Below are 17811 nucleotides of genomic sequence, written 5' to 3'. Positions count from 1 at the left end.
AGTGATCCCCCACTGACCACGGTGAGGATCCGTCCGATCCTGGAGGGGAAGGGCCGGCGGAGTTGCGCAAGTGCCTTCCACCTTGTATGACTAATCCATCAATCCTGGCGGCTCAACCCAGTGACCCCCCCCCCCAAGTCTAGCTGATCTGGTGGGGAAGATATTTTTGTTTAGATGCATGCAAAGAGATTCGAGACTGACCTGCAAGTGTTCATTTGCCGGTGGTGTCGCCTGGCTGTTTCCAGTGTGTGGCCTCTTCACAGTGAAAGAGCTGGAGCCTACAAAGTTTCAACTGGGGGGCACAGCCAGGTGAGCCCCCTCCCTCCCCTCGAAGGAGAATATCCATCCCTCTAGGAACCTACAGTGTCTAGCCAGGCAGTATACCCTTTTAAAAAGGAATGCTTTAAAAAGTGTTTCTTTTCTTTCTTTCTTTTTTAAAAAACCAAGTAAGGTGATGTTACGCCAGATGTGCCTATCTGATGAAAACGACCGTTTGGTTTAATTTAGTGTTAGTTTATTAGGTTTACATATCGCTTCACGCAGCCAGAGGCGCCTGGGAGCCATTTATAGTATTAAGATGCAAAACTCACAACCATTTAATAAAGTAATACATTAAAAACAACAACCCTAAAACAGGACAAAATAGCCACTGGCGGAACAATTCTGGTGGCTCAAACCAGAATTTGGTGGGTACTGCAAGAAAAAGTTCCATCCGAAATGGCTAGCCAGCTCGTTGTGGGGGTTGCTTGGTGGCGGTGATTTTGTTTGGTCAGGTCGGAAGTATAAGGACCCCGGGCGTGAAGCAAATCCGGTCCATTGGGAGCAAACTGCTCTCGGAAATGGAGGCCTCCTTTTGGTCCAGATCAATCCAGTCCAACAATCAAATTCGGGATTGTTCTCAGGATAGCTCTACTTATGTTTCCCTGGAACTTTTAGCGATACCGCTGGTTTGTGAGTTGCACCTTTCGTGAACCAGCCCACTGAGTAACTCCTGGAGCCACTTTGGCGGCAGGATCTCATGGTCAAGATCATTTCTGGAAAACAGCTTGAAAAAGACGGAATATTCCTCCCTCATTCCCTCTCCCCCCGTTTGTTTTCTTCTTCTGAGAAACAGGCTCGCTCGCTCTCCGAATGAACATTGCCTACATTATACAAGGCCTGCTTCACACGTGTATGGTCAGTACGGCCCCTAAACATGACAGCTGGCAGCTGAACGAGTCAACTAATTCTGCGATTAAATTCTGCAGCAAGGGGCGTCGAAGGTGGGAGATCCAGGCTGGTCTGAGGATACCTTAATTTCTTAAGTTTTCTGGGAGATCAGGAGGTCGACTCGCAAAGGGAACTCCCCACACCCGCCCCTCTCCCACCTCGCCGACTTTGCCTGCTTCTTTTTGGGGACTGCGGCGCAAAGCGCGTCCAGCTGGGGAATGCCGTTTGCGCTTCCTTGGCTAGCCAGGAGCTGGCGCTGCGCACGCTGGAAAGGCACCGGCAAGTCCCCTAGGAGGAAACGGGGGGAGAGGAGGAGACCCTTCTGGAGAAGGAGCGCCCGACCCGAGGCTGCTGCGAGTGAGCCGAGGGATGGGGGATCCGGGCTCGGCAGCGCAGGCTGCGATCGCCGTCTGCTGGCTACACCTCGGCTCCGGATTCTGCAGCGGGGGAGTAGGGAAAGGGGGTGGGGTAGGGTGTTTGAGGACTCCCTGCTTCACGCCACTGGCTCCCCACTGGCTCCTGCCCCGATTCCCCCACCCTACTCTACTGCAACTTCCGACCGAGCGCTTTCTCCGCTCTCTCGCGCAAATTCCCCCAAGTCAACCCAAAGCGAGCCTTCTCAAATTCTCAATTTCATTTTAAGAAGCGTGTTCTAATCCACTTAGCAAAAGACCTAGGGGGTTGACACACGCTATCTAAGCAGGGCCAGTCGTGATCCTCATTCTCAGCGAAGAGTTTCAAAACTCACAAGCTATTTGTGATTTGGGAATCTTTTCCAGAAGGTGAACCTGTTCTTTCCCTTTCACCTTTCACAAAGGCTTCCCACTCTGACGGTTCTCCTGCAGATTCCTGAGCCCCCTCTCACCCCCGAGGCAAAGCGGCTATAATGTTGTTGTTGTTGTTGTTGTTGTTGTTGTTGTTGTTGTTGTTGTTGTTGCTTCCCAGCTCACTGGGTGAAAGCGTTTGGAGAATCTCTGGAGCTTTCGAGTCGGGGCTCACCCCTGTGAACAGTGCTCACACATATAATTCAAATTTCACAGCTGACCTGTTCTGAAAAACCTCAATCAGCTTCTAATTGAAGGGAAAACAAAATATTGCTTCCCTACAGCAGAGCTAACGATTTAATCATTATATCAGACATTATAGCTTTTAATTAGGCTAATGCTGATACTGTATGGAAAAGAGATAATTCAACACAGTTCTTGATGGATTCTGTAATTGGGTTAACGGAGGGAGCAGTTGAGGGAAGAGACGTCAATAATATTCAAGCCGCGTCTATAGCTACCACCAGGTTTATGAATGAAAGGATAGAAACGGGGCGGGGGGAGGCAGAGGAAAGGGCTGAAACTTCGCGCAGGAAATGTTTCTCTCCAACCTGCCCTGTGCCGCCCCCTGGAAAGTTCCCGAGGACGAAATGGAGTCACCGGGAGGACCAAATTCTGGTCACTCCCAATATCGGGACATATTTCTCCTCGGATCTCGAAGTCCCTGCAATTGGTGTTTGTTTTCTTCGCGCTGGGGTTGAAATGCAACCCCGCGTGCCTATCAGCGAGACGTGAAGAGCAGCTTCTCCACGTCGTCTGCCCACATTTTGTCATTATCCCTCGACAAAACTGACTTGCTGTGTCTCGCAGCTGAAGAGAAGTTGACATCTCTGCTCCCCGAAATCTAGGGGAAAGCGTTCCCTCGAGCGACGCGTTTGGTCTCCTCCTTCAAAAGGAAGGAAAAGCGAGTGTATATAAATAACCTCACATTTGAGGTAATACGAACAGGAGCGACTTGGGCGCATCGGAAAGGAAGTGCCCACGCCTGTGGAAACTGGAATTGGTTTAAGATCAGTTTCCCTTTTCGTAGAGACAAATTCAGCTGCGGATTCTTTTTGCATTTTAGAAATTATTATTAATCGCCAAAGAGGGCGAAGGGGCGCTGACTTTCCTTCTTAATCCCCTCGTTCGGGACTGTAAATAATTAAAGACCTGCCCGCTACATTGAGGCGAAATTAACAACAACGACAAAAACAGTTTTAGATGAATCTATGAATCTAATTACAATATCCAGAGGAATGCTGTCTAGTAGCACACATGGATTTGTGCTTTCTGCCCTGTAATAAAAACAACCAGCCGATGTTTAGATGTTGTCGAGCCAGCTAATACACTTCCCTCCCAACCACCCGCAATTCGGATAAAAATCTATTTTCCATACATTCTGGGGCAGCTTGAGAGCGACTGGCTAAGGAGCGGCTGTTCCCACCGCCTCCAATTCTGCTTGGCACGTTAACATTAGAAAAGACAAGCAAGGCTACAACGGTGGTTTTCGTTGCACGAATATAAATGGCTACATTACAACCCGTATTTTGAGCCGCAATTATGGCAGAGAACGAAGTTGGCGATCTCTGCGCACAAAGGGCCCCTTCTTCTCGGGGGCCCGGCGCCCGGCGCCGTTTGAAGAGGCGGGTTTGCTGGGAAGTTGGGAAGAGGACAAGCCTGGCGCTTTTTGCAGACGCTCTTCCCTGTTCTGGGAGCGGTGTGCTCAGCACGTGTAACCAGGCCTGAACCTTCCAATGGGCATCCTGGAATGCAAGTTCCCCCTGCAAGGTTGGAGCACACCCTTTCGTCACGCTTTATCAGGGAGAGAGTCTTTTATAAGCTGTTTGTTTATATTATGCCTTAACTAGACTCCCGGCACAATATTGTTTTGAAAGAGAAATATTCTCTATTGTGATCCATCCTTGTCTTATTTTGTCAGTAATTACAGCAGAATTAAACGGGTCATTGATAAAGTTCCATTGACACAAACCCCTGTAATTAACAGTCTGAATGCACCTTAAAAAAAAAAAAAACATTCCTCAAGAGTTGTAATTTTTGAGTCTTTGTGTTGTTAAAGGGATACACGTATAATAGGAGAGGACCAGAATTGCTTAGAAAGAGCCGTGGCTAATTCCGGATTCCACCTCCCCCCCAAACAAAAAAACACACACCCTCTAGACAGCCCAATCAGTAATGCTTTCTAAGCTCTGACTGATCAGAAAAACAACACCACCTTTAAGACTAATAATAATAATAATAACATGAGCAGAATAATATATATATAGTGATTTATAGGATTCAATACCCCCACCCTGTCGCAACGATATTGTTGTGACATTAAATGTTTCAGACTCTCATAGGATGGCACGCCTTGAGTAGGAAAATTAAGAAAACAACAACTATATTGTAAAAAGAACAAAAAAAAAGCCGGGTAGTTTTTAAAGGACGGTTATTGCGACCCGTTCTCAAGGATGAGACACGACCACTGCTTTGGAAGGAAATGCCAGGGCAATTTCGAGCACTGATGCCTCGCACGAGGTGCCATCGAACCGCATTTCTGTAGCCTGCCTGGCCGGCCCCTCAAAGTAGAAAAGACACCCCTCCATCAAAGTCCAGTCAAGACAAACTGATAAGGAAAAACCTCCGACTGAAGGCAGGAGAAGTGAGCTAACTCCTCGCCGCTGCCCCCTCTCCCACCGCCCCTTCCCGCTTCCAAGCCATTCCCTGTTATTGCAAATTAGATTAACCACCCAGGCTTCAATATACATCTGACACGGGGTTCACCGGAGAGCGGAGGATCATCCACTCCAATCTCTCTTTTCCCCCCCCATCGGAGCATCTCCCATAAATTACATCTTGTCCTTTAATACACTTTTCTATGAGATTAAAACATCACTTTGACACGGTTTCCAGTCACGCAGCCGCATCCCCCAAATTACTTCGAAAAACAGCAAACAAGGCGAGACATCTAAATAATCTCCCAAATGCTGTTTCTGGACGTTTCATTATGCGCAGAGGGGAATGCACCCCACCTCTGCGCCATTTAATGCCGTTAACCTCTCCTTTTACGAGCAGGAGTCGAGTTCTGGGGAGTGAATCTTGTTTTCTTTAAGATCAGGGTGGAAGGCGATTGTTATCCTAGTCTTGGTATAAGCTGGAGGTTGATCAGACATAGTAGGAAATTAATAATAATAATAATAATAATAATAATAATAATAATATTCTGGGCTATGTTTTTTGGGCATGCTTAAACTTTCTGATGTGACTGTTTTTGGAAGCTTACTCTTCGAGTTAGTTGCTCGTCCTATAACTTCCCTGCAACTCATCCCTCGGTCCTCCAAGCCCCGCCGGGCGGGGAAGACAGGCTTTATGCGCAAAAAATGAGGGTGCTACTCCACTGAGACTGTGGCCCGGATAGATGCCTGGGCCACCGGGCTCTGTAGCTCACCCCGATGCCCCCTTCTCTCCATTTTCGGTCCGCGTGTGTGTGTATCGAATTATAGTGGGGGTGGGTGGTTCGGAGGGCGGTTGTTTTGGGGGACATCATACCGTGGCCATGACACTTGACCTTCCGAGTCCTTCTGAGCTCGGTGAAATGGAAAGGCAGAGCCTAGGAAGGGTTACTGGAGAGATGTACGGAAAGCCATATACTGTAGTACAATCTCTCTCGTCCTCCTGTTTTCTACCTCTCTCTTTAAGCTGCTCACTTAGGATATATTCAGCTACACACACACACCCAAGATTATTCACATCAGGGATCCAGTCCTTTTCCAAATCAATTTTTATGAAGGAATGTTGCTACTTTTTCTGCACTTCAACTCAGCGAACTTCCTTTGGGCGTCGGTGGGTTGTTTTTATTCGTTTTAAAATTAAGCCCGCAACCAGCATCTGCGGGATGCGCAATCTAAACAATTCTTTGGAAACACTCCCTTTTTTTAAAAAAAAAAAAGTTATTTGGTACACACTGATGCCCTAAATGGTTTTTAGGCTTCTGGTAGAGCAAGACAGGGGAGGGGTGTGCGTGTGTCCACGCGAGATAGGGGAGGGGTAGCAAACTCTTTCCCTCTTCCACTTCTGTTCCCTCTCAGGACTCTCTCCTCGAATTATTTAATGTTGAGTTTGTTCTGGGATTTGGCCCCAAGACACCTCACCTAGTGACACCGCGGAGCCCTTCACGTGTGAAAGTAGCTTTTGGAGGAATAGCCCTTATGAGGCTACGTGATGCGAACTCCTTGCTATCCGATTTCCGCCATACCGTTGGCAAGACACGCTTCGGACGTCCAGAGAATCCGGGACTAAGGCGGAGCTGGGCATGGCTTACCCAACACCTTTAGATCAGAGGGTGACAGCCTAAACGCAGGTATGTTTACCTGGAACCAAACCCCGCGGGGTTCATCGGCCCTCCTTACCCGCAAAGAAGTGGCGCGTAAAAATGCAGCCTCAGCTGCGATGGGGTCGCAGCACAAGAAATACAGCACAGTGAAAGTCTATGTTGTTCCATTGCTCCCTCCCCCACTTTTTTGGACTATAACCCGCCTGGAGTAAAATAGATGAGGCGAAGTACGCAAGTATAAACAAATAGGTTTCTAAACGCTGCGTGCCAGCTTTAGAGTTACGCAGAGCTCTGCTTTCCATTCTTCTTGATGAAGAGCTCTGTGTAGCTAGGAAGGTCGCTTCCGCCCAGAGGGCCTGGAGAACGCCGGGCTCCACTTGCTCTGCGTTTCAAGACAGTTCGATTATCTAGAACCGAGCTGGGCGGCCTTTTCCTCTTCCTCCCTCATCCTCACTGACTGTGTGTGACCCTATGATGCTCAAGTAAGTGCGCACAGGATTGCGCCCTGCTCGGCACATTTGACACTGCGATCTTTGCTCTCAAAGCCGGCGCAGACGTTTTGTCTCTCTTCCTTTCTCCTTTCCTCTGCCCCTCTTCCGTTTCTCTCTCTTCTAGGTAGGCTATCAGGACACCACTTTGCCCTTTGAACAAAGAGGCTTTCAAGGCGACCCCCTCCCCTTCTCCAGGCTGCCCGGGGATCAATGCGCTCAAACGGGTTTATAATGGGTTAATTGACTGAAGCTGCTATCACATTTAAACACCTGTTTCTGCCAGGAGCCAGATCCGTTTTCTCCCGAGACTGAGTGGTGCTCAGATCTCCGGCTTCTGGCGGTGCCTCCTGAACCACCTCCCTGGTCCAGATTCCCCCCCCCCCAACCCGGTTCAGCTACCTCCGGCGAAAGCGGAAGAAAACTCTGCGGCTGGAAACATACAGCGTCTTTAACGTGGTGGGTTTATCGATTGAAGGGGTCTCCTCGTCTTTTGCTCAAGAAAACCTAACGGGATTGGGATTCAGCACGAAGGGAAATAGATTTCCACCGGCCAAGAGGTCGTGTCACATTCTGGGCGACCCTCAGGTTACATGAAAGTGTGTGTGTGGGGGGTTCCTTAACCTCTCCCATCACCCCAGCTAAAACTCGCTGGCGACTGTTTGCGGCGTTTTCATCAAAGAACTGTAACTAGGTTCTTTAGAGCCGCGTTTCCTGGGAGAGAGCCGATCCCAGAGTAGGCAAATTTTCTTTCTGCCTTGGGTAAGGCCGCGGGGTCACGCAAAGCCGAACAGCTTCTGCTTTCTTCAAGCCTACCCCTCCCCCCGCCATCACACCCCGACTTCCCACGTGGACATGTCAATTGCCGCTCTCTGCCCAAATGGAAACCAACCCCTGACACCAAAAAGTAGCCCGCCTGTATCCCTCCCTCCCCCTCGCTGTTCCCTTGCCCGGGGAGAAAATGCGTAAAAACCGAACAAAATTTAAGTCGGCTTGCTGAGCTTCCACCCACCCTTTCGACTGTCCCGCTGAGCTGGGGAGTGGGCTGTGTGTGTGTGTGTTTGTTGGAGAGAGAGAGAGAGAGATTCTCTCTGTGTATGTGTGGGGTGGATCATTTATTTTTTTAAATCTTTTATCATAAAAGTGAAGGTCCCCCTCCCCTCCCCCGCTCGTCACGCATCTCCACATGGATCCCCATCGATCAAGCAGCAACGGAAAGCTCTTTGGAGCCTCTCGTCGAAAGTTGCAAGCGCGCCTCCCCCTCAGGAAACTCCTGGCGGAGCCCCCTCCCTCCCCCTTTTCCCTCTCCCACCCCCCCACCCCACCCCGCAGGGCGACCCACCCACCTTCCCCCCTTCCAAAGTTAGAGGCACACTTACAGTTCCAGCTTTCTTCTCTTCCCCCCACTGCGGAGAGGACAGCAGGGCAGGGGCGCAGCCTCTCCCGCAGGGCAGCGCAGGGCGAGTTGCCTTGGCCACCTTCCTTAGCGCTCGGCTGGCTGGCTGGATCCCTAGGCGGGCGCAAGCGGTGCGCAACGGCTCTGGCTTTGGCCCCGGGGTAACCGACCCTCTTCCTCCCTCGCTTTAACTCTCTCTCTCTCCCCAGACCCACACCCTGCCCATGGCAGGTTCGGCAACCGCTGCGCCACAGCCCGGAGCGCCGAGCAGCGGACGCGCAGACACTCATTCACGCACACCCCTCTCTCTTTCCCCCTCTCTCTCTCTCTCTCTCCTCTTTCTCGCTCCCTCTCTCTCTCATACACATAGAAGACCGCGCTGCACACACACACGCGGGGAGAGAGGCTGGGAAATGAAATTTATTACTGATACCAAAAAGAAAAGAGGAAGACTTTCAAGACAATTTCAAGTTATTGTTTCTGTCTGGAGAGGAGGGGGGGGGGGGAGAAACCAAACAAACCCGAGCAAGAGCGAGCGTGCGAGCGGGAAGGGCTTCCCCCCACCCCCCGCTTTTCCTTCTCTTCCTCTCTCATCCCCCCCCTCCCAACCCTGGAACATAATGAAGCGCTTTTGTGTGGCGCGGAACAATACCAAACAAGTATTCTAATAAATAGCCACTTTCCCCCTCCTTTCCGCGTCTCGCCGGTGAATGGAACCTAGCAGTTGCTTGCAGAGCAGCTGGGACGCGGCGAGAAGGGAGGTGGAGTCCGGGCATCCCTTGCGCGCCTGCCCGGCTCCCCCCCCCCCGCAAATCCCCGCTCCGTCTTCTGCGCACACCCGCGCGGATCCTGGCCCACTTTCTTTGCTTGCGCCCCTCTCCTCCGAGGCGCCTTCCAGCGCGCGGCTTGGGAGCCGGAGTTGCTCCATCTACCTGTCTTGAGCCTTTTTACCTCGTGGCAGACTTATTGGAGACCGGGCTCCGCGGGCTATCCTTATCTCGTTTCGTTTAGGATCCGAGCTTAAGATCCCTTCTTCTCCCCTCTTTCCCCTATTCTCAAGCGTTTTGCGCCCGCTGAGAGCGGATCCCACTTTCCCTCGCGCGCCCTTCCGCCTGGAAGGGAAAGTGATTCGGTGCCCCTTTCCCGCCTCCCGGAGGGCTGGCTCGGCAGGGGGTTTCTCTCCCCCTTTCTTTCGTCCATTAGGGCTACTCTGTGTGTGTCATCCGGCTACCCGCTTAAACTTTTCATTCCTCTTTTCCGAAAGCCTCACCAAAGGCTTCGCCACCGTTTGCACTATTAACATTATTCTAATTCTAAAACTTTTCCAGTTTTCTTATTTGGGGGAGTGGGTGTGTATTTCTGAGGTTACTGTCTGCCGCCCCTTTCTTTAAGAATAGCAAATGTACAGTCTCGAGACGGAATAATAATAATAATAATAATAATAATAATAATAATAATAATAGTATTTACTTCCTCCCCTCAAGTTTTTTTTTGGGGGGGCGGGGTTGGCGGCGGCATCCTTCTGAGCTTATTCTCCCTGCCCGCCCCCGTCCTTTTCCCTAGCAATAGGGGATGAGCTGCGTCCAGACTGGCTAGTCCAATGGACACCAAGCACCCGCTGCGCCGGCGATGCCAGGATAGCGCTCTTCTGCGCCGGTCCCAGTCCCGGATGCCGCTGTCCCTATCAGTCGTGCGCGCGATCTATGGGGACACGGGTGGGGGCGGGGAGACTCCCCCACTTCAGGCAGGCCAAGGATGCACGGCGGCGCTGGAGAGGAGGGGCGGCGTCCTCCTTGCCTCTCCCTTCCCTTTAGTTTAACCCCCAAAGGACAGTATCCTAACGGGAAGCGGCATCTTGTTTTGCGCGCCGCAAAATTGTGCGTTTGCTCGTGAAGAGACCCCAGCAGGCATCCTCCTTCCTTTCTCTCCTAGCGCGGTTACATCTCTCAGGCGGTTCTCCTGACCTGACCTTCGATGGAAGTGGGCACCGTTCGCATTCACACGTGCGCACAACCTCGCCGGGGAAATATTTCTATCTATAAAATCCAGTCAAAACACCCAGATCGGAAGTGGGTCGCTTTTATTATCCGCTGCGGAGCCATTGGCAGTTTAATTCAAAGCGGGCCCCACAGCACCTTTCAGGATCCATCTGCGCCCCATCGCCTCCTTCCGGGCGAGTTAGCAGCGTTTGTCGCGCGTTAAAAGCCGACAAAAAGATTCTCTTTCCGTCTCGAAATGGGTGGCGAAAGAACACGGGTCATTCTTGACTTTAGGTTTACTTGACAGTAAGTCCTGTCGATTTCCCTGGAACTTACTTCCAAGTAAACCCGCGCAAGTTGGCATCATCCGGAATCCTTTGGGGAAGGCTCGGATCCGGATCTCCGCGCCCTCCTGGGCACATGTGACCACGTGACTCGTTTCGACGCCCCAGCTCGTGGCTGTACCTGGAAAGCAAGTCCCATTGAAGTCAGTGGGTTTACTTTCCGGGTGACTTTCCGGCTTATCCAGAGAGCGGGAGCGCCGTTCACGGTTGGGACTCGCTCCTGCCTTGTTTATACTGCAACAAACCGAATCATTCGGGATCGCCGGTTTCAAAACTTGTGACTTCTGTTTTGCAACGCTCAGTCGGGGGGGGAGGGGGAGGGAAAAGAATGGGGGATGGCACTGCAGCGAGCTTCCCAGCCCTGCAAATATTTGAATGGTGTCTCTCTCCCCGCACCTCCCCGGCTGCCTCTCTTTTTGTAAAGCGGAGCAGCTGTCAGTCAGCTGGCTTTGACAACCTGCCACAATTTTTGTCACTTAATAGTGGGTGTTAGGCTAAGTGCAAAACACTCTGGCAAACAGATGTCAAACCTACATCTCATACAAAACGTGGGATGTGAAATTGAGTTTTAGCCCACACACTTTTCTCTTTCTTTTTTCTTCCTTTTTTATTTTTAAATAAAAAAAAAAAAAAGGTGCCAGTGAGTAAACCGTATACAAAACCGAGACACCCTGACAGTCTCCGCCGGCTGCGCTTGTTATTTAAAAGGAGGCGTCTTTAGAAACCTGACCTCCAAATTATAGCGATGCCTCCTTACATTTCAAACAGGGAAATATGAGAAGAACTGTACTTGGGAGGGGGCGCGCCCAGGACAAAGACGGAAAGGGACCGGAGAGATACCGGGGGCGGAGCGGTGCCAGGGAAAGATGTGGGCGGGGGGGGGGGAGAGGAAAAAGACAAGAAAAGAAAAAGAAACACATCCCAACCACCGCGCGCGCCGGGTTATTTCCTTCTCTATCTCCTCCTTCTCCAAAAGGGCTTCGCTGTTCTTACTGTAAGACCCTGGAAGGACAGTGGGGAAAGGAAGAGAAGCGAGGATGAACTCTGAGCTTGGGGAGCTATTAAAAGATGTGTCTCCAAGCGAAAGAAACACACACACACACACACACACAGAGAGAGAGAGAGAGAGAGAGAGAGAGAGAGAGAGAGAGAGAGAGAGAGAGAGCGCTCGTTGCAGCCTCAAAGCTGGCGCAGACCTTTCGGACACCCGCTGCTCCCCTATCCCCAAAAGGCGCTTATAAATTCTGGACTCCACGGATGCGCGTCCGGCCCAACCATTAGGGCGTTGGGTGAGAGGCGACCCGTCTCAGGCGGAGGCAGCAGATTCTTCGGTGTACCGCAATTACCAAGCGTGTAGAAGGATCAGCGACCTATTCTAGGATTCCCTAGTACCGAGGGAAGAGGGGGGCGCCGCGTGGACGGTCGGCCTCAGCCGTTTGGAAGTCTTAGGTAGCGTTCAGGATCGGAGCGCAAACGTGGCGCAGCGAAGTCCACTCCGTAGCAATTCATCTGCACCAGATTATGAAAGCAACCTCCACCAAGAGTAGGAGCTGGGCGGGGGACACACACAACTAAATTTAATTTAAGGATAGGTGCCATACAGAAATCCAGAGAGTTGTTTTCCCAACCCCGCTACAAAATTTTCAACATAGGATATCAGTGCGCTCTTTCACATTCTTTTTTTCCGGGTGGGGGGCGGGGAGGGAGAGAAATAAATGTCCCAAAATTAGGATTAAGGGTTCTTCGCCACCCTTCCCATCTCTGTATGCTGTTTTGCCTGGATTAATTCTACACTCAATTTATTATGATCCAATGCACAATAATGAACCAGCGAGGCCAGAGAAGCCTTTAAAACAATTTTATCGGTTGAATTATCTATGAATTGCAACTTAGATTTCAGTCTAGGCTGCGATTGTACGTGCACGTGTTACCTGAATTACTTGGCATCTCTACGTTCGGGATCCGTAGGATGCCCTCATATATCTCTCTGTACACTTAATAGAAATATGTAAATAATCGTATGTTACTTTCCTTCAAGGCAAGTGTGACGTTAACAGTGTGGTTGTACGGATACATTTAAAAAATAATGTTACGCTTTCTAGCTCGGAAGCGATTTGTTTATTATAGCATTTCTCCTATCTTCCAATTCTTTGTAAAAATATATTTTTTTAAAGGAAAGGTAACTTCTTCATGGAACGCTGAACTTCACCCTTTAAACTAGTCATGTGCGCCTTGAAAAAAGATGCCCTAAAAAAGGGAACGTTATTTATGTTTTGGGCGGGAGGAAGAGCAGAAATATAATTTTGAACGGTATTTATTTTAAAAGTCAGATATCGCCAATATGTATTCCACAATCGGGTTAGTTCGGAATATGTTTTCACAATCACAACTGAACAGGTTGTTTTTGTCTTTTAAAAAAGAAACGAACTCAATCTCGGTAAAGGAAATGCACCCAAATGATGCAGCTGAAATTATTCTGACTCACTTTCGTTTTGAACCAACCGTCTTTCCGCTTTCCCCCGGATAAATGGCTGAGATCACAGTCTCTTTGAAAACAGGGCTGGTGTGAAGTTTTTCTGTACTGTTTTAAAACCCCCTTTACACCGGGATCTTTGACCCTCTAGAATTGAGGACAAAACCTTACCCCTCCCCGTTTTGGGGGAGAAAGTATGATGGTCTTCTCTGGCCCAGGAAATCAGCAATAGTCCAGGTTCTTTAATGAGCATGAACTGTAAACAACAACAACCAAACAACCCAGCTAAATTTCCAACATTTCGTTCAAAACACATGAAAGCAAACCAGAAAAACCAAACATTTTTTGTAAAAAAAAAAACAAGCATAGATTAACTTTGTTTGATTAAAGTTATTCTGTGCAAAAAGTGGTCTTGAAAACTCCTCCACCTGAACCCTAAATAATAGTTTATTCAATATTATGACATTCAATGTGACTTGCTTCCAAGAGCAGTTTTGAGTAGGATCAGAATGCTACTACACTATGTAGAGAAGAGTGGAAGCCCAAGTCTAAGTGATGTGTCCTTGGCCATTCTTCACATCCAGGGGTGCCCACTTGAATAAAATTTGGGGGTGGGGCAGGTAAGCCCCACCCCACATAATGGATCACAAGATGCAACACATAGGCACCATCTGAATGGCAATAACCATCAACCTGGGCGGCAGCCCCCTCAAATATATTTTTTGGGGGTGGGAAGGGACCTCAGCCCCTAGGAGTTGGCTCCTATGCTCACATCACACAGAGGTGAACCCACGTTTGCTAATTCAGCAAGGATCTGCACCACTACCATGGTTCCCTGTCTTCTAGTTGCATGACGCATAGATGTGCAAACTGTGTCACATTTGCACCTCACTTTTAAAAAGTGTGCATTTAAGCATCTTTAGATGTGCATCTAAGCCCAATGAGTGAAGCAGCCTGCACAGTTGATTTGACCACAAGTGAATGGGAAATGAAACCATGGCTTTTGTCCATCTGCATCTGAGACTATTGTTTTTCTTGGGGAGATGGCAAAGCCATCTAACAGCATATTACATATCCCTTACACACACACACACACACACACACACACACACACACACAGTATTGGGTGGGTATAACTGGACCTTTTATCCTTAATGAATCAATGTTCTCATAACAAATTAGTCCTCCTTCATAGGATATTTGTGGAGAGATTTGAATGCCTTTTGCCTGTGAGCCTGACTCCTTATCTTTCTGTACACTGGAATTAAGCCGCTTTAATCGTCAGATTTGAAATGGATTTGGCCTGAGCTATGCAATTTTGATCAACCTTGGCAGTTTTATGAAGTCTGGCAATGAAGTCCATTGACAGCCTGACTCCCTCACAATTGCCTGAGAGTATAGATCTGAGGCTTCTGTAACTGCAGTGTCATCAGGAAAAGAAATAAATAAAAGGCAACTCAAGTCCCCCGGGGTTGTTGCATTTGAAGCAGTGCCATTGGAAGCAATGCAGACAATGAACCTAAAGGGAAGCTGTAAAATAAAATTACAACGAAGGCCATGGGGGACATTGTGATTTAAGGGAAGGATTCACAATTCTGTCTGCAGAAAGATGGCAGATGTCAAAACCCCGATTTGGACCTTAATAAATACTATTTGCTCCCCTGCCTCTGGTGGAACTACTCTGGTTTACACCAAAGAAGAAAGCCAAGGACACAGCACAGATAACGGCATTGGAAAAGGAGGATGAAGAGCCAACAAGATCAGCTTTATAGCCTAATCCAGCTAAAGGTTGCAATGCTGGTCCTTGAGAAAGTCCAACTCAGCTCAGCAGGACTTGCTTCTGAATAAGTATTACCTGTTACATTGTAAGACACACTTGAAGCAAGCAAACAAGCTAGTCACCATGAACTTTAGCTGGATTTGGGGCCTTCTTCTCTCCTTGCATAGCAGAAAATCCACCTACAACAGGTGATAACCATCATTAATCCTACTCAGAGCAGACCCACTGAAATCAGATGGGTTTCAATAGGTCTGCTTGAGTGTGACTAATGTTGGCTATCACCCATTGTAGTTAACCTGTTGAAAATAATGGGCATGACTAACTTAGGTCCATTCATTTCAGTGGGTCTACTCAGAGTGGGACTTAGTTGCAAAGCGATAAGATAAGATAAGATAAGATAAGATAGAAAAAAGAGAAGAGAAGACCAACAGGCATATTGCAGAAAACATTAGAATGCTTCTCCCTTAGAAATAAACCCCTCTTTATTGAACTCCAGCACTCCTTCCTAGTCACACTTTAATGGATTTTGATACACTCTTCGTTCTTCAGGGGTTAAACAACATTAGGTTATATATCTATACATCTATATCTGCCATATTGAAGGGGTGATAAAAACTGGTATAATGTATAAAATGTCCTGGAAGGCCTGAGATAACAGAACAAGTTTTAACTAGTCAGCAAAATATCAGCACTGTGGGTGCCAGCCAGATATAAAGAGGGAGATGGTTGCACAAAGTGGGGGTCACTACAGAGGAAGTCCATTTCTAAGTGGTTGTAAGATACTACTACTAGTACTACTACTACTAAAGGTAAAGGGACCCCTGACCATTAGGTCCAGTCGTGACCGACTGGGGTTGCAGCGCTCATCTTGCTTTATTGGCCGAGGGAACCGGCGTACAGCTTCCGGGTCATGTGGCCAGCATGACTAAGCCGCTTCTGGAGAACCAGAGCAGCGCACGGAAACGCCGTCTACCTTCCCGCTGGAGCGATCTACTACTACTATTTATCTACTTGCACTTTGATGTGCTTTCGAACTGCTAGGTTGGCAGGAGCAGGGATCGAGCAACAAGAGCTCACCCCATCGTGGGGATTCGAACCGCCGACCTTCTGATTGGCAAGTCCACGGATAGAAACTGTTTTTTAGCCTGTTGGTACAACTGAAATATTCAAAGATGAATATTTGCAAGATGCAGTGTGTCCAAGGTGACATTGGTTGTTGGTAGTGAGTGGATAGATCCGTACAGGAGGAGTCATTCTTCTACATAACCCGTTCCCAAGCTGAGTTGAGTCTTCTAAGTCATCAGCAGTCCCTTAAAATGGGCTTAGTAACAAACTGGCAGCCCATGCAATTCTTTCAGCAGCCCAGATAAAAGTATCTTGTAAAGCTTCAAAAAAAATCCAGTCTACCTATGCTTAGGTGATACTTTTTTGGGGGGTGTGGGGGAGATCATATATATATATATATATTTATAAGATATTTATTAAGATTTTTTAAAGTATTACAATAAAAATGAAAAAAATAACAAAAATACAAAATAAAAATAGTTAAAAACACACAGATTTTCCATTGCTTATTTTCCTTTAGCTTGTTTCCCGGACCTCCTCATACCTCCCTTTTTTGTATTCCACTTCAAATTGTTGGTTCAGCAAATCCTTACCATTAGATTTTTACCTATTTATAACCCTTTTTTCATATTCTCTTAAAGCATTACAGCTGGAAACCACTTAATTTCTATCCAACATCATTCTAACATTCATTAATTTTACAATATTTCTGTAGATAGTCTTTGAATTTCTTCCAGTCTTCTTCCACCGACTCTTCTCCCTGGTCTCGGATTCTGCCAGTCATTTCTGCCAATCCCATATAGTCCATGACCTTCGTCTGCCATTCTTCCAAAGTGGATAGATCTTGTGTCTTCCAATACTTTGCAATGAGTATTCTTGCTGCTGTTGTAGCGTACATAAAAAAAGTTCTGTCCTTCTTTGGCACCAATTGGCCGACAATGCCCAGAAGAAAGGCCTCTGGTTTCTTCAGGAAGGTATATTTAAATACCTTTTTCATTTCATTATAGATCATTTCCCAGAAAGCCTTAATCCTTGGGCACGTCCACCAAAGGTGAAAGAATGTACCTTCAGTTTCTTTACATTTCCAACATTTATTATCGGGCAAATGATAGATTTTTGCAAGCTTGACTGGGGTCATGTACCACCTGTATATCATCTTCATAATATTCTCTCTTAAGGCATTGCATGCCGTAAACTTCATACCTGTGGTCCATAACTGTTCCCAGTCAGCAAACATAATGTTATGTCCAACATCTTGTTCCCATTTAATCATAGCAGATTTCACCGTTTCATCTTGAGTATTCCATTTCAACAGCAAGTTATACATCTTTGACAAAATATTAGTTTTGGGTTCTAACAGTTCTGTTTCTAATTTTGATTTTTCCACCTGGAAGCCAATTTTCTTGTCCAAATTATATGCCTCCATTATCTGATAATAATGAAGCCAATCTCGCACTATTTTTTTTAGTTTCTCAAAACTCTGCAGTTTCAGTCTATCTCCCTCTTGTTCCAAAATTTCCCAATATTTCGGCCATTTGGCCTCCATATTGAGCTTTTTCTGGGCTTTTGCTTCCATTGGTGACAGCCACCTTGGGGTTTTATTTTCCAATAAGTCCTTATATCTTATCCAAACGTTAAACAATGCTTTCCTGACAATATGGTTTTTAAATACTTTATGCGCTTTGACCTTGTCATACCACAGATATGCATGCCATCCAAATACATTGTTAAAACCTTCTAAGTCCAAAATGTCTGTGTTTTCCAGAAGCAGCCATTCTTTCAACCAGCAAAAGGCTGCTGATTCATAGTAAAGTTTAAAGTCTGGCAGGGCAAATCCACCCCTTTCCTTTGCATCAGTTAATATCTTAAATTTTATTCTGGGCTTCTTGCCCTGCCAGACAAATCTAGAAATATCTCTCTGCCACTTCTTGAAACAGT

General features: G+C 47.6%; 2 long non-coding RNA genes across 13 annotated transcripts in view; one reads left to right on the top strand and one right to left on the bottom strand.

Moving 5' to 3' along the window:
• The window catches only part of LOC310761289, a 374003-nt gene that overhangs the window by 37850 nt on the left and 318342 nt on the right, over positions 1–17811 (bottom strand). Inside the window, exon 1 of one of the 2 annotated variants that reach the window (XR_014547332.1) lies at positions 8216–8821. The exons of the other annotated variant lie outside the window; for it this stretch is intronic. This is a non-coding gene — a long non-coding RNA (uncharacterized lncRNA). Of the gene's footprint in view, positions 1–8215; positions 8822–17811 lie in introns of those variants that run through there. 2 annotated transcript variants of the gene reach the window in all.
• The window catches only part of LOC310761282, a 364443-nt gene that overhangs the window by 172328 nt on the left and 174304 nt on the right, over positions 1–17811 (top strand). The window lies entirely within an intron of this gene.

The sequence above is a fragment of the Podarcis filfolensis genome (genome assembly GCF_964270895.1).
Source record: "Podarcis filfolensis genome assembly, chromosome: 4".
Lineage (NCBI taxonomy): Eukaryota > Metazoa > Chordata > Lepidosauria > Squamata > Lacertidae > Podarcis > Podarcis filfolensis.
This window is presented reverse-complemented; position numbering and strand designations above follow the sequence as displayed.